The sequence below is a fragment of the Schistocerca nitens genome, chromosome 2, assembly GCF_023898315.1.
Source record: "Schistocerca nitens isolate TAMUIC-IGC-003100 chromosome 2, iqSchNite1.1, whole genome shotgun sequence".
Classification (NCBI taxonomy): domain Eukaryota; kingdom Metazoa; phylum Arthropoda; class Insecta; order Orthoptera; family Acrididae; genus Schistocerca; species Schistocerca nitens.
The window spans coordinates 808,920,122-808,935,887 of NC_064615.1; the positions used below are offsets into that span (position 1 = coordinate 808,920,122).

The 15,766-nt window shown below is 37.5% G+C and overlaps 1 protein-coding gene across 1 annotated transcript in view; it reads right to left on the reverse strand.

Moving 5' to 3' along the window:
• Window positions 1–11,447: 11,447 nt before the first annotated feature.
• Window positions 11,448–15,766, reverse strand: part of LOC126234648 (rootletin) — a 246,891-nt gene continuing 242,572 nt past the window's right edge. Inside the window, exon 33 of the mRNA XM_049943380.1 lies at window positions 11,448–11,467. The gene's annotated coding sequence lies outside the window, so the exon portion shown is untranslated. The remainder of the gene's footprint in view (window positions 11,468–15,766) is intronic.

Genomic DNA, 15,766 nt, shown 5'->3' on the forward strand with positions numbered 1-15,766 from the left:
ATGGTGGTAATAGCTGTTGAACTTTGAGAATTTTATCTCAACCAATGAGGCTTGGAAATCAATACAGTGCAGCAGAAACCTGAATCACACAGAGCAGGTGACTAACCACAGGTGCCAACTCCAGATTCCTGTATGTAGAAGGTTCTTTGGAGAATGGATCCTCATTCTCTTCTGTCCAGTCGTCCTCTGGTAATCAAAATTACTTATTTCTACGCTGGCCTCACCTTTCTTTCCTAACTTCTATCCCAGTGAGCCCAACATTGCTCTTACAGAACACACAGCTATCCATAATCTAAAAACTGATACAGACCTTATTATCCTTTCCAGAGACAAAGGTTCCTCCACACTTGTCACGAACTGTAGTGCCAATGTGGCTGAGAGTATCTACAAACTTTCTGACTCCTCTGCATACAAACCTTATGACCATGATCCCATCCCAGACACCCGGCATGGCCTCCAGCATCTGACACCAGAATCCATCTCCTCCTCATACCAGCAACCCCCCACATTCCTATCTTTTACCTACCCCTCCGAACTCCAACCCCACAAGTCTCCCCACTAATCATCCCATTGTCGATGAGTGCAGAGCTCCCACAGAATCAACGTTGGCCTTTCTTAACCAACACCTCCAAACTATTGTCCCTAACCTCTCATCCTACACACAAGAAAAAGTTCATTGCCTTTACTGCCTCTCCAAAGTTCTCGTTCCATTACCAGCAAACTCCTTGTACATAAACATCAACCATACCCATGCGGTCATGGGACACTACCTTTCCCAGTGCCTCCATGACACCAAACCCACTATGTCTTTCCTAATCCTCCTACCCAACCACATCCTGGCCCACAATTACTTCACTTTCAAAGGCCATGTCTATAAACAAATCTGTGGTTCTGCCATGGGTACTTGCATGGCACCACCCTACATCAATTTATTTATGGGCCATCAGGAGGAATCCGTTTTCTCCAGTCAACATCTAAAACCCTGTGTCTGGTTCAGATTCATTGATGACATTTTCATGATCTGGATTCATGGCAGGAATGACATTTGCTCCTTTCTCTATAACCTTCACACCTGCTCCAAAATCCACTTCACCTGGCCCTTCTCAACTCAATTAGCCATCTTCCTAGATGGGTCCTTAAATACATCTGTTCAAATCAAGTGCACCAACCACCAACAGTACCTCCACCATCTCAAGTAGCGTCTTCCTCACAGCCTTACCACTCATGGCCACTGGTCGAAATCTACCAATACTACCAGAGCCTTTATTGACAGATAATATCCTACCCAACTCATCCATAAATAGATCTCCCATGTCATCTCCTCCTCTGACACCAGTAAACCTATTAGCCAGCCACTCACCAGTGCTTCCCTGACACCCATTATCACCTGGGCCTTTGACTGTCTCACAGTGTCCTGAGATAAGTGATATCCTACTCACATCACCCAAAGTTGTGTTGTGCCACCCAACCAACATAACAGAATACCCTTGTCCACCTCTATCCCAATCCTGCACCCCATGGGTTATTCCCTTGTGGTCAGCCCAGCTACAAGAATTGCTCCATACATAACCCCCAGCACCACTCTCTCCTACCAGAGTCCAGTCATACACAATTTCTACATGATAAGAGGCAGGGCCACTTGTAAAAGCTGACCTATTCTACCTAAGCTAAGCTGCAACTACTGTACAGCATTCTATGGCCATGACAAGTAAATCCACTGTCTACTCACATGGATGGCTGATGCCAAACTGCAAACTTGACTGTCCAATTGCTGAACATGCTGCACCACTTCATACGGGGCAATTTCAATCCTCCTTTCCAGCAAACGTTTCTCCAAACTACACAGGCGGGAACAGTCGGTCCAGCATAACCTGTGCTCTCGTGATACCCCTGACCTGAACATCCACTATCCTGTTACCCACTCCGTCATGTTACTTTTTACCTTCTCTCTTTGATCCACACCAAGATTGTGTACCGCCTTCTCCCACCACTCTTGCTCCCCTCACGAGGGCATTATGTATCTCTCTCTCTCTCTCTCTCTCTCTCTCTCTCTCTCTCTCTCTCTCTCCCTCCCTCCATCTTATGTCATCTGTCAGAAGCCTGTCTCTTTCCTGCTACCTCTTCCTTGCATCCTTCCCTACCTCCATCCCACCTCCTTCAGCACAGGCAACTGTTTTCAGTAATACATAATCAATAATCAGTCTCACCATGACCACAGGAGTGTGCATTTGTATTTGTGTGTGTGTGTTTACTTTTGCTAGAAAAAGAGCAGCAAGAGCTTGAAAGCTATTGTGATTAGAGTTCCCTGTTACGTATTTCTGTGCCGTACATATCAGTCCGCTATAGGTAAGTGGTTACTTTTCCCTTATTTACATATTGAACAGTGTGTTTCTGACACAAAAGATCTCTAGTATAAACTTGAACTTATTTTGAAGTTATCATGTTAAAACTTCAGCCAAAATGGATGCTGATAAGAGAATTTCAGATTCGGGCTTTTTGCTGGTTATTTGCAGTTTAATGGCAATTTCTGAAAGGTACAACTTCTTTTTAGGGAAAAAATATTTTATTGCGTAATTTCATGAATTGTGTGAAAGCTGGGTTTTATATAAGGACTTGGATTGCACCTTAAAAGCTAGGTTTACACAGCTTATGTCATCATCAGCATATATTGAAGCTTTACAAACATTAAACTTGGTTTTTTTTCTTTCTTTTTTTTCAGAGATTGGTTCACCAACTGACTCAAATTTATAAATTTAAAATGTTTAACTTGCTACTGCTTCCCCTCTATACCAGACCAAAAATATATCACAGTAACATTGCTGAGGCTGTGATTATGTTGAGCTCTCTGACAATTTTCTCATAGTCCCACAATAAGTTTGAAATGTATGGAGAGGAACTAGTGTCATGTTGAATCATTCTCTTCAAGTGAGAGCAAAATAAGTACCTTTCCTTTATATCACTATTTTCAACTGTCATATTGGTTTCGATTTTACCTATTTTTACCATACTTGAGTTGAATGGACTCGGTGCACAAGCCTTTTGTGAAGGTAAAAAAGCATCCTACATGCAAGAGACACCACTAGCAATTTACCATAAATAAAACAATATTTTTTCTTCAAACATTCATTTATAATTGTGCAGTGATGCACTATATTACTGCATTCATTCAAACATTATATACATGTGAATACATAAGATGGTTAACAAAAATATAAACTCATAATCTTATTTAAATAATTTGATTAGAACACAAAAACATAAGTAAAAGTGTTAAGTAATTGTACAATAAAACATTTCTCTGTGTTTTCCAACAGTTTGCTGCATGACCAATAGTGCTCATTCATGGACTGTATGTCACCATTCTTGGATGAAAAGAACAGACACAATCCATACAGGACATCTGAGTTATTCTTTCTGTATCTTTTCACAGCTTTGCAATACAATCTCACCTGTGAGATTGGTTATAGCAGAAACTTTGTACCTTTCTTGAATGCCACACTTTAAAATGAAGTCTATTTTTTAGTCTTATTAAATAAAAAGACAATGGATTGAGAAGATAAACTCCTGGTTGACTAATGATGATGAAGATGATTTTTTAATACCCACTTGGAGTAACTATTATGTTAAAGGTGATATTATGGATAAATATGTTTACACATTTTACTTGACCTACATTGAAGTACAAAACATATTCTTGATGCCAAAAAAAGATAACTCTGATGGCTTAGACACCAGTTGTTTGAAGTATGCTGCTGTATATTTAGCAGCATATGATGCAAGTTATACCAATCACTGTTCACGGAATCTGATAATTTATAAACTAATTATTTAAAAGAATATTGATTGATTCAGTCAACACTTACTGTCCGTAACAAATAGTAACAGTCTGCATCCATACAAAATCACACACATTTATTTGACAGTAACCACCATTGTGTGTGAAAACATTTACAAAAATTTCAAAATATTTAATGTTTAACATCCTCATAGAGAAATAGTAGGAAAAAGATAACCCATTTCTTGTGAAATGAACATATTCCCAACTATGGGTGTGGATAACACACCTTAAGAAAAAAATAAGTGTACCTGAGTCAGCTGCATTACAGATGTTATTAGGTAACTACTCACTCAACAGACACATGAAATATGCTATATTGTTTAAAAAAATTACACCATGATTAGTGCAACAAAACTTATACAATATGGTTTGTTTACAAAAAGCAAATTGAACTTTAACTTTCTGCTGGTGTGATATCTATGCCCAGCAGTATTTTTAGAAAAGGAATGGAGGGGGAAATAATTTATATGGGAATACTGGTTAAGGATCAGTGCCACTTTACATTGCTGCTATCAGATGGAAACTTAACTGTGATAAATGAAGAAATGCAACCAAGCAAAATAACTGAACAAGTTGTTATCTATTCAAAAACCATGTTCTTTAACTGTGTACACAACACACAGAATACTCTGCTTTTAAGCAAAAGCACATTCATCTTATCCTTACCCTTCTAATGACATTTCTTTTGCCCCTCTTTGGAAAACGAGATTATCAGCTCCGAAAGTTCCAACTATTTTTGTTGTCATTTTTAACAAACCTATAAGAAATCCTAGTTCTAATACTAATCCAAACTAGAGTGCCACATAGACATAAGTGCTGAAAACATTCAATGAAGAACCAAGCATTAATAAACATCAACAGTTACTAATGACATTTGGGACCAAGTATACCGGAGAGCAGAGAAATATGAAAGCCCAAAAATCAAAACTAAGATAATCACTTAAAACACTCAGTTTAATTTACACACTGAAAATCAACAAACAGAAGTAACTAATCCAATTCCTTGTGAAAGGAAAAACCATTCTCCTAATAAAACAGGACTTTTGAACACTAAAAAACACAGGTTCATCAAAGGGGAAACCTGGCAAAAGGTGAATGAAGTATGTCAATGATGTTGACTTTGACTACCTTTCTGGTGAAGTTTAAAGTGGTGTTATTAGTGTTATGATGTACTGTGAATGGCAAGAATCTCTCCATATAAATATGTTCAAATAAAGTGAACTCTTTCAACTGTGATGTGCTGCATGTTTGTGTATGCTCCCTACTGTTTTCAAAGAAGATTAACAGGGTATGGGCCTAGGATCACCACTCCACAGTGACAGGAAGTGAGGGTGCCATCAAAATGACAAGAAAGGCTGGAAAATCTTTCAAACACACTGATGAACTGTGGGTACTGAAAATTTTCCCTTTTACTGATTACAAAGAGGACTTGCAAGTGATTTTACGAGATCAGTGAGAAAGTGATAGAAGCGTCTGAATTGGACGATAATAAGTGAGAAAATATATGAATCAAACAATGGAAAATCCAGGGTGGAATGTAACAATACCAGAGAAGGAAAGTTGCTACTCGCCATATAGCGGAGATGCTGAGTCGTCATAGGCACAATAAAAAGATTCACAAAATTATAGCTTTTGGCCATTAAGGCCTTTGTCAGCAGTAGACACACACACACACACACACACACACACACACACACACACACACACAAACGCAACTTGTACATACGTCTGCAGTCTCAGAGAGCTGAAACTACACTGCGAGCAGCAGCACCAGTGCATGATGGGTTGCGCGCGTGTATGTATGTATGTGTGTCTACTGCTTAATGCCTTAATGGCCGAAAGCTATAATTACGTAAATCTTTTTGTTGTGCCTATTGTGACTCAGCAACTCCACTATATATGGAAAAAATATATGAATGGACAGTTTTTGTGGAGTATGATATATTTACGGTACATAATCAAACACTCAAATATGGTGGACCAGCAACAGACTGAACTGCTGAATGAAGATAATTATCACCACAAGTCAAAACCAATCAAGGAAATTCTCATAAGTAAATACACCAAGGAAGGGTGAACAAAGAGCAAATGAATAGGCTGTGGGGATTCTGTTAACAAGACCACAAAACTGTGAAAAATATATGACATCCTCAAAGATTCCCATGTGCATTTTGATTAGTGGGATGGAATGCCTGCAATAAAGGAATATGTGAACTTTGAGTTGAAAGCATATGAATTAATGTTAAATTACCATGTGATATGCAACATGCTGCTGATTCAAAGTTTGTGGCCCTGGCGTAGAATTACCAGATACATAAGTAAATGTGCATACCTTGACAGGTCTACCTTACAAAAATGAAACTTTTGCAACTGTGCTGATGAACCTCACTGTAACCTGACCACTGAGATAAATCAGCCTGAACTGTTTGAGGTGCTTAATGAATACAAGGATGAGAATGCCAGGTGTCCTTCAAGCAGTAGTTTTGACTGAGCTCCTCAGAAGAATGAGTAGAAAGATGACACGATTCTGAAGGATGGGTGATAACAAGGTTTCTAGCAAGAGGCTGCCAGAGTGCCAAAGTTGCCGCCAGAGAGCAACAAAGAAGCCCGCAGACGAATGACATTTTACAAACATAAGATTAAAATGGGTGAGAGCATTAAAATTTCAACAGTCTGAAGAGAGCAACCACAACAAATAAAGTGGGGTGGAAGTGTTCAAGTGGGACAAAGCTGTAGCGTCAGCCAGCATAATAACAGTCTCAGCAGTTATGAAAAAATATATAGCCATGGTCCACGATGTTTTCATTGTTAATAGCATGGGAATATTGGGAAATATTGCACACAATAAGGGGATCACACTTCAACCAGGTAGATAGTTACCATCATTTTAAGTGACACTAACTGCAAGCAAACGTGTGTTACTAACAGTGAAACACTATGACATAAAATATCATCCTACACATGAATTAAATGCAATCATGCTGTACAGTGTTACATATTCACATGTGACATACACCACTTTAAGAGAAAACGAAAGAAACACTGTGTGGATTCTGGACAGTGTAGCAACAGATCACACGGCTTACCAATGTGATAAATTTGTCACTTTCACTGAATGGGAAAAGTCAGTAAAGGCAGCTGGTGGTGGACATTTGCAAAGTACAGGTTTTGACACTGTGCGCCTACAACTATCAGAAGAATGTGGAGGGCAAACACTCGTCTTGCACAATATGTTTTACATTCCATCCATCATGTGTAGTTTGATATCAGTCTCTCAGGCAACTGATAGAAGAGTGACGTTATTCTTAACACAAGTTGAAGCTAGTCATGACACATAGGAGAAATAATCATGATAGCTCCAAAGAAAGGCAATTGGTACTACTTGAGTGAAGACAACTCCAGTATTTCAATGGGTTGACTTGGGTGGCCCTGTCACAAATTTTACCACTAGTCACAAAATGGATTTATGGCAACCACTCACTTTGAAAAATGTAACAAAACGATCCATGGTAGTGGAATAATACACTAAGTATCTTACATCAGATAAATCAGTTGTACAACGTGTGCACTGAAGGCAAGATGAAAGCCAAACCTTTTCCCATACAGACTGGAAACAGAACAAATTAATTGCTACATTTAATACACAGTGATGTAGGTCTGTGTCTAACTAACACTTAAATGAAAGAGCTAAATATATTGTCAAATTTATGGATGATTATTATTAATGATATGCAGTAATATATTTACTAAAAGTCAAAAGTTTCTGTCATTCAAAGAGTACAAATCATATGCAAAAAATTTTCCGCAGAAAGTATATGGCTACAGCAAATGGAGAATATCTGCTAAAAGAAGTAATTTGGAGGCAGTTGACCAATTCTAATACACTTCAATAAAGGGGAGTTGCAGAACAGTTTAATGGGTTTAGGTAACGAGCAAAGGCCAGGAACTGAATTTGACAGATGCTATAGTCCAATTGTAAAAATGAAAACTGTGCACTGCTTTATGGGAATAGCAGTTGAACAAGACTGGGATATTCACCATTTAGAAGTTGCTGTGGTATATTTGATGGCAGACATAAAAAAAATGAAGTTTATGTGGAAGTACCCATTGGTTTCAAGGTTGCCATTAACAAACTACAAAGAAAATTCAATGGTGTACTAGATCAGAAGGTACTGCACAATGGTGAGTGTATCAGCATACTTTAAAAGTGCATCTATTGGTTGAATTAGTCCCAGCAGAAGATGGAATGAAACACCTGACGAGTTCCTGTGTATGCAAGAGATGCTGTGATCAGTAGCTAACCCATGTGTTTACTATGATCTACAGCATGAACTCAAAGTAACTGCATATGTGGATGATATAATGCTTTATGGGGAGAACAGTGAAATAAAGAAAATGAAAAATATCGTGAGGAATGATTTTGAAGTAGAGGACTGTTTAGAGGCATGAAATGTACAATCAATTTGAGTTACGGGAGAAGATGGAACACTGATTTCTGACAAAACAGCATTGTAAAAGGATTCCAAATGAAAACTTGTCTTGTGAAAACACCTCTCACCAAGAATGTGAAGCTACAGAATGTGACAAATGAAGACAACTCAGCAAACAGGACACATCAAAATACAGAAATCTTCCACAAACAAAAATGAGTACAATGTCAGATTTAGCATATCCAGGAGTGTATTTAAGACATTTCAGCAGCAGTCCGAGTGAGAAGCAATAGTGTACTGTCAAACATACACTTCGTTATTAGTGAGGTACAAAAAAGTGATGCACTCCTTTATTGCAAGATTGGCAAGGAAACTGATACATACTGATGTGCTGATCCAAAACAATGTAAACACTTTTATGGAAATCTGACAATTTTTGGGAGTGCATTTGGAAAAACAATGAACTGTTGCACTAAGCAAATCTGTAAGAGAAGCGAAGCAGAGAAACAGCTTTCTCAGTGAGATCGTTCATAGTCAAAGTGCAAAGGAGCAAGCTGAAAACTGTGAGGCTTCGGAAGAACAAGTTTGCTGAGTGTCTGACTAAAGCATTTGACAACTTGTGGTTGAAAAGACATCAGAAGTTAATAGGTGTCAGGGACCAGGGGCTATCAGTGATGTGGACTATAATTTTTGTGAACTTTGAAGTGTTGTTGTACTTGCTATGATGTATTGTGAAAAGAGGAAATCTCGCTGTATGTATGTTCAAATAAATGTGTTCTTTCAACTGTGATGTGCAGCATGTTTGTGTGCGCTTCCTACTAGTCAGAATAAGATTAACAAAATGTACCACTCATCCAAGAACTGTGTGCTGTGTAAATAAAAAGATATTTCTACACATTGTATTCCTCCAACCTTGTATTACAGTTAATGTTAATTTTTAAATGCAGAATCAAGTACTGCATTTTTATTAAGTTCCTTGTACCAGTCCACATAGAAAATTAGTTTAAAGTACAACTATCATGAGAATAACTGGGAAACAAACTACATATAATTTCCAGATAAATTCTTCAGTGTACCGAAAGAAAATACATCAAAATGGCATTTCCAATGCCTTTTATTGGTTTACTTGAATGAATAAATCTGATGGAAGAAGGTGTGTGTGTGTGTGTGTGTGTGTGTGTGTGTGTGTGTGGTGATTTACCTGTAGTAACAATGAGGCAAGGCAAGCTGTTTCTATTCATGGTACTAGGAATTGTGCTGTCAATAGGAAAGCACTAGGAAGCCTTTCTGGCTCTTTGTCATCTTTATTTTTCCATCTGAATTTTTTTGTTTGATGCATATACCTCTTTTTTATAATGTCATGGGAAACAAAATATCTGTGAATGTCAAAATATGGCACTTGGATAATTTTGAATAAATCATGTAGTAATATTAACATAAAAGGAGGAGCCCATGAAATTCAGAGCTGGAAAAGAAACTGATATTACAATAGGCCAACATTTTTTGAAACCAAATATTCAAATGAAAGTTAAAGTTTGCTGTCAACACTGAGGTAGCTGAGGATGAAATATTAGCAAAGCTGCAGAATAATGGTAGAAGGGAATACATCTAGACTCTCAAAGAAATTAGGGATTATATTTGCAAATTTAGCTCATAATTATAGGAAATTAACAACGAAAGTTGGGAACAAATCTTCAGAACAATCACCAAAACAGTGAAGGAAATAACTACGGCAAAACATAATAGAATACTGAATGTGATAAAGTCCTATATAATAAAATTACAATCATGGAAAAAATTTCAGTAAGAAGAAAATAATTTCAAAAGTACGCCATAAAAACCAGCAAAAATATCATTTCACAAGGTGCTTTAAAGAGTTTATGAAATATATTCTAAAAAATAAAAACCCAAAACAGTAAACTAGTCCGATTTCTTAAAAGAAATTGCGAACTTGAAGAAGCAGGGAAACAAAAGAATGGGCTATCCACTGTGTAGTTTAGAGGAGAAAATTCTTTGGAAATAGAAAACACACACATATTCACACAAGCACAACCCTCACACTGTTTCCGACCGCTTCAGCCCAAATGTGCCTGAAGTCTGCAGTCCGAGAATTGTATATGTAAGAAAATTATCTGTATTTTGTCATGTCTGCTCTTCATAAGCACCTTACAAACTTCTCCCCACCTCTCAATACAGGGACTATGGACTATTATAACATGCATTTCACTGAGCATTAATGCCATTGTGTATTCATTTTATTATCACATCCATAGTAATTAATAGAGAGCTGATTATTCTGTGAACAAGTTTTGATGTGACTAATCTCTCAAAACATGACATATCTCGTAAATGCAAACTTCTAGTGAAACATGCGAGTTCCCCTTGCCTCTCCGATCTGCACAGGAACTGACAAATAAGGCTGAAGCCAATAACTATGAAGCACAGGAACAAAAGCTTCCTAAAAGGTCTCACTTTTCACATAAATGTAAACTAAACAATAAATATATTTTGGAAATAACGCTGCAGTTATCTATCAGTAAACCTACAATGACTCCCTCTAAATACTTACTCTTACTTGTGAGCTTTTCTACAATTATGTCAGTGCACATAATTGCCACAATTCACATTCTGTGTCTGCTAAAAACTTACTGAATTGCAGTAAAAAAGTGTTTTTCGTTTGTGCTAGTTACAATCACCATGAACTTGTTATTCCATTGTATACTGTGCTCCCAAAATACAGTTGCAGTATTTAGCCCGGCAGGTTACTTCTCCCATGCCACTGCTTACTAAAGCTGTCATTTTAAAAAGAGAATACATTACAATTCCACTGGATGGATTTGCTAGCCATAACTCCGTGAATGATACAACAGTTGCAGAAATATTAAAACACTCCTACCAAAATACAATATTACATTTGTCTCCTTTTGTTACATCATTCTTAAGTTCATTATAAAACAGTGAGTTAACTATGAACAATGGGTTTCAACAATGTATAAAAATTATAAATCTGTTCTAAGTCGCTTCTGCAAACTTTTATGAAATGATTCACATTAAATGGCAGTGATGGCAGTGATTGGACAGAAGTTCAGAATATTCTTGTACATGACAGTATGTTTAAGGAAACAAATTCTTGATGTGTTTGAAGGAGTTGCTCTGCCAATGAATGGTGAGTAAATGCAGGGCATTACGCACCAGAAAGCTGCAAAACATAAATACAATGTAAAAGTTTTAGTATTAACATACAGAGTGATTTTTAATATGTAGAACACATCATCAGTACACAGGAGACACAGGAATAAACGGAAGGTCTACATGCACATGGGTTTTAAGTTTCCTTTCATTGTGAATTATGGCCCACATTTTGACTCTGCGGTAAACAACAATATGAAAACTTTCATTATGGGCAACATACTAAATAAATCTGAGGATTCTGGTGAACTTGAGGAAAGACTGCTTATCAATACCTGTGACACCAGATCTTTTCCTCACTTCCATCAGAAACTGGTAAACAGGGAAGATGATCTTGGAATGCACACAACAGACTCTACTAACCACTAACATATGATTAATTAGTAGCTTTCATCTGCACTTTAAATTATGAAACTCTTTTCAGTGGCAATATTAGCAACACTGCCATATACAATGAGGTGACAAAAGTCTTGGGATACCTCCTAATATAGTGTGGGCTCTCATTCTACTTGGCTTAGTGCAGCAGCTCAAAGTGGCACAGACTCAACATGTCATTGGAAGTCCCCTGCAGATATATTGAGCTATGCATCCTCTATAGTCGTTCATAATTATGAAAGTGTTGCTGGTGCAGGATTTTGTGCATGAACTGATCTCTCGATTATGTCACATAAATGTTTGATGGGACTCACGTTCCAGAATGTTCTTCAAAACAATCGTGAACAGTTGTGGCCCTGTGACATGATGCACTGCCATCCAGCTAAAATCCATTGTTTTTTGGGAACATGAAGACCGTGAATAGCTGAGAATGGTCTCCAAAAGTAGCCAATGGACCAGAGGACCCAGTCGATTCCGTGTAAACTCAGCCCACAACACTGTCGAGCCACTACCAGCTTGTACAGTGCCTTGTCATCAACTTGGGTCCATGGCTTTGGCGGGGGTATATGCCACACTCGAACCCTACTATCAGCTCTTACCAACTGAAATCGGTACTCATCTGGCCAGGCTACGGTTTTCCAGTTGTCTACGGTCCAACGATATGGTCAGAAGCCCAGGAGAGGCACTGCAGATGATGGGCTGTCAGCAAAGGCACTTGTGTTGGTCGTCTGCTGCCATGACCCATTAATACCAAATTTCATAGCATTGTCCTAATGGATATGTCGTTTTACATCGCACAATGATTTCTGTGTTTACTTTATGCAGTGTTTCTTGTCTGTTAGTGCTGACAACTCTATGAAAACACTGCTGCTCTCGGTCATTAAGTGAAGACCTTCGGCCACTGTGTTGTCCGTGGTAAGAGGTAATGCCTGAAATTTGGTATTCTCAGCACACTCTTGAAACTGTGGATCTCAGAATATTGAATTCCCCAATGATTTCAGAAATAGGATGTCCCATGAGTCTAGGCTTCAACTACCATTCTGCGTTCAAAGTTTCAATCCCATCATGCGGCAATAATCATATCGGAAATCTTTCCCCACAGATCACCAAGCACAAATGACTGCTCCAGCAATGCAATAACCTCTTATACCTCGTGTACACAATATTACTGCCATCCGTATATGTGTGTATCACTGTCCCATGACTTTTGTCACCTCAGTGTAAATGTTGCTGTCAAAAAATTCAGAATAGCAGTAAACATTCTGAACACAAAATGAGTGACCATAAATCAGCATCCAACATTGAAACAGAACTGACAAAAAATCTAAAAATACATAGTTTATCATTATTAGATACCACTCACAGCTATGTAACAGAGCTTAAGCACAGTGATTGTAAAAAGATCCCAGTCAACAGGGACATGGAGTGTCACACCTTGGCAATAACTAAAGGTTTCAAATTTGACACATCTGCCTCAACCAATTCATGAGTGAACATTGTGAATGGAACTGCATGCAATGGCCATTTGGAGTCGAGTAGCTCACAAAAAGCTATTGTTCACAGCACCACATAATGCTGCAAGTCTACAATAGACCAAACAACATAGAAAATGGATAACAGCTGACTTTAAGTGTATGGCATTGTCTGATGAACAAAAGTTATGTAATATAACAAACTGAGACTAATTTATAGTACTACATCATACACCTGTTTAATCCTTATGCTGCTGCAGACGAGCTCTTTGTATCCTGTACTGAGGCTGCTTTTGTTACGGCTGTACTGTTTGCCAAATGCTGGAGGGACAGTGTTCTGGATGATATGACATGCGTATCACCCAATTTTTAAAAAACAATTAGGTGTAAAAAATTTGCACATCTTAAAGTCTGATACCTTCACTCGATAAAGAACTGAATTTCTTTTCATTGTCCATCATACTTACTGCACTGCATCAAGTTAAATGAAACTTTGCATGAAATTTTAAAAAGTTCACAGAGGTAAAAATGCACTGTGTAAACTTTGTGTGTGGTTGAGTTTAGCTCATACACTGCAGTGAATGAAATGCAGATAAGATATCAAAAATTTTATTTAAAATTAAGAGCAGAAGTATATCTCATTTTGTTACCAAGTTATTGGGTTTTATATATGAAGGACGCTCGCATTCGACATGTCCATTCATGGCCCTGTGCATCTCAAATAATGTGGTCTTAAAATTGTCATATCCCATAAATGATTCAAGATATTGAAACATAGTTTTCTGCGAATGACAGAACACAATGAGGCACATATGTTGTATGATAAAACTTCAAAACTGGGATATGGAAGTAACTAGTCCACAACAGTGAGAGGCCAGTGGTACAAGGTGCTTTCGGATGTCCATAGTACTGTAGAAAAATCTAAATGGTGCACTTATATAAGTCCAAAACACCTGGGCAATGGTGTAGTAGGATACGTATACAAGCCCATAGCAGCAAAAGGGTTTAGAAAATATATCATTTCAATATTGGGTTGTTTATGCTATTTTATTTGACTACATTTCACATTTATTTTTTATTATTTAATATTGTAAGATATAATTATGAATTGTATGCTGACTGATGTTAAATACCATGTGTCTTGTGAATATCACAAAATTTTAATAACCTATAATAATGTATTTATGCTACTGGGAAGAAATGACAAAGTAATAATATATCTGTTCACTTACGTATACCATAATGTACTAAGAACCAACTAAATTAAAATATATTACTTCCGAGTGAGATCTCTTGTAAATGTTAGCAACTGAAGTAATTATGCAAGAAGGAAGAAATCTTAAGTTTTTTAACAACTAACTGTTTGCAAATCAGATTTCACAAGATTTTACATAGAAAAACTAAATTTTTTAAAATTCAATGGATATCAAACATTGTTCTTATTTTTGTAAGGCATTATGCTGCACTTAAAAATGGGTGAATATGTAATTTGTCATTGTACGTTAACTGAAGTAACTGTCTCAATAATGAATTTATCATTTTGGATTATTACCACCCCCCTCCCCCAACCACCCCTACACACGAAGAGCAAAAGAGGGAGGGGGGGGGGGGAGAGGAAGTTACAGCAGTTTTAGTGCAGACCATTAATAAATCAAGCATGTAAATTTATTGGAGGTGTATAAGTTTTTATTTACAGGTGATCAGCCAAAAATTGCAACTAGAATACCATTGTGCTCCAAGAGGAATGATTTAGGACTTCTTTTGTTGCAGCAAGCACAAACAGCTGATGACAGGAGCCATGTGCAAAGGGCTCCCTGTGCATGTTTCTGATTTGATAAACACTCAGAAACAGATACTTTGACTGGCCAGCAAACCCATCCAATCCTTACCCAACTGAAAATGTCTGGGAGTATGTGGAGCAGTGGATGAAATATAGAAATCATCACCACCACAATTTGGTAGCTTTATAAGATCTAATAATCAATGAATGAATGGCTTCAGCGGCAAATGGAGTACCTAAAGAAAATCTTGGACTCTTGTCCTTCTCAAATTGAGACCATTTTCAAGGCTTGAGGTGCATGTTGTTGTTGTTGTTGTTGTTGTTGGAGTGTATGTGTGCTCAATGACCACATTATTAGCGCCCTTAAAAATATTGAAAAAATGAATAAGTGTAAAAGTGCTAAAACACTCACTCATTCACTTCTACCTCACTCGCCTTGACCCACACAATCACTTCCTATCATATGCCACAAAATGAAGGAGATACAGTGAAAGGTGCTACTTATCAGATGAAAACAGAAGTAAAGAGACAGAGGAGCTAAAACAATGGCACAGGAATATGTGACTTGCTGCTGACCAGTTTAAAAAAAAAAAAAAAAAAAAAAAAAAAACCATGTGCGAGTCAGTCACCTATTAACACAACAAGAATATCTCCCTAAAATTTTCAGAAACAGGAAGGATAG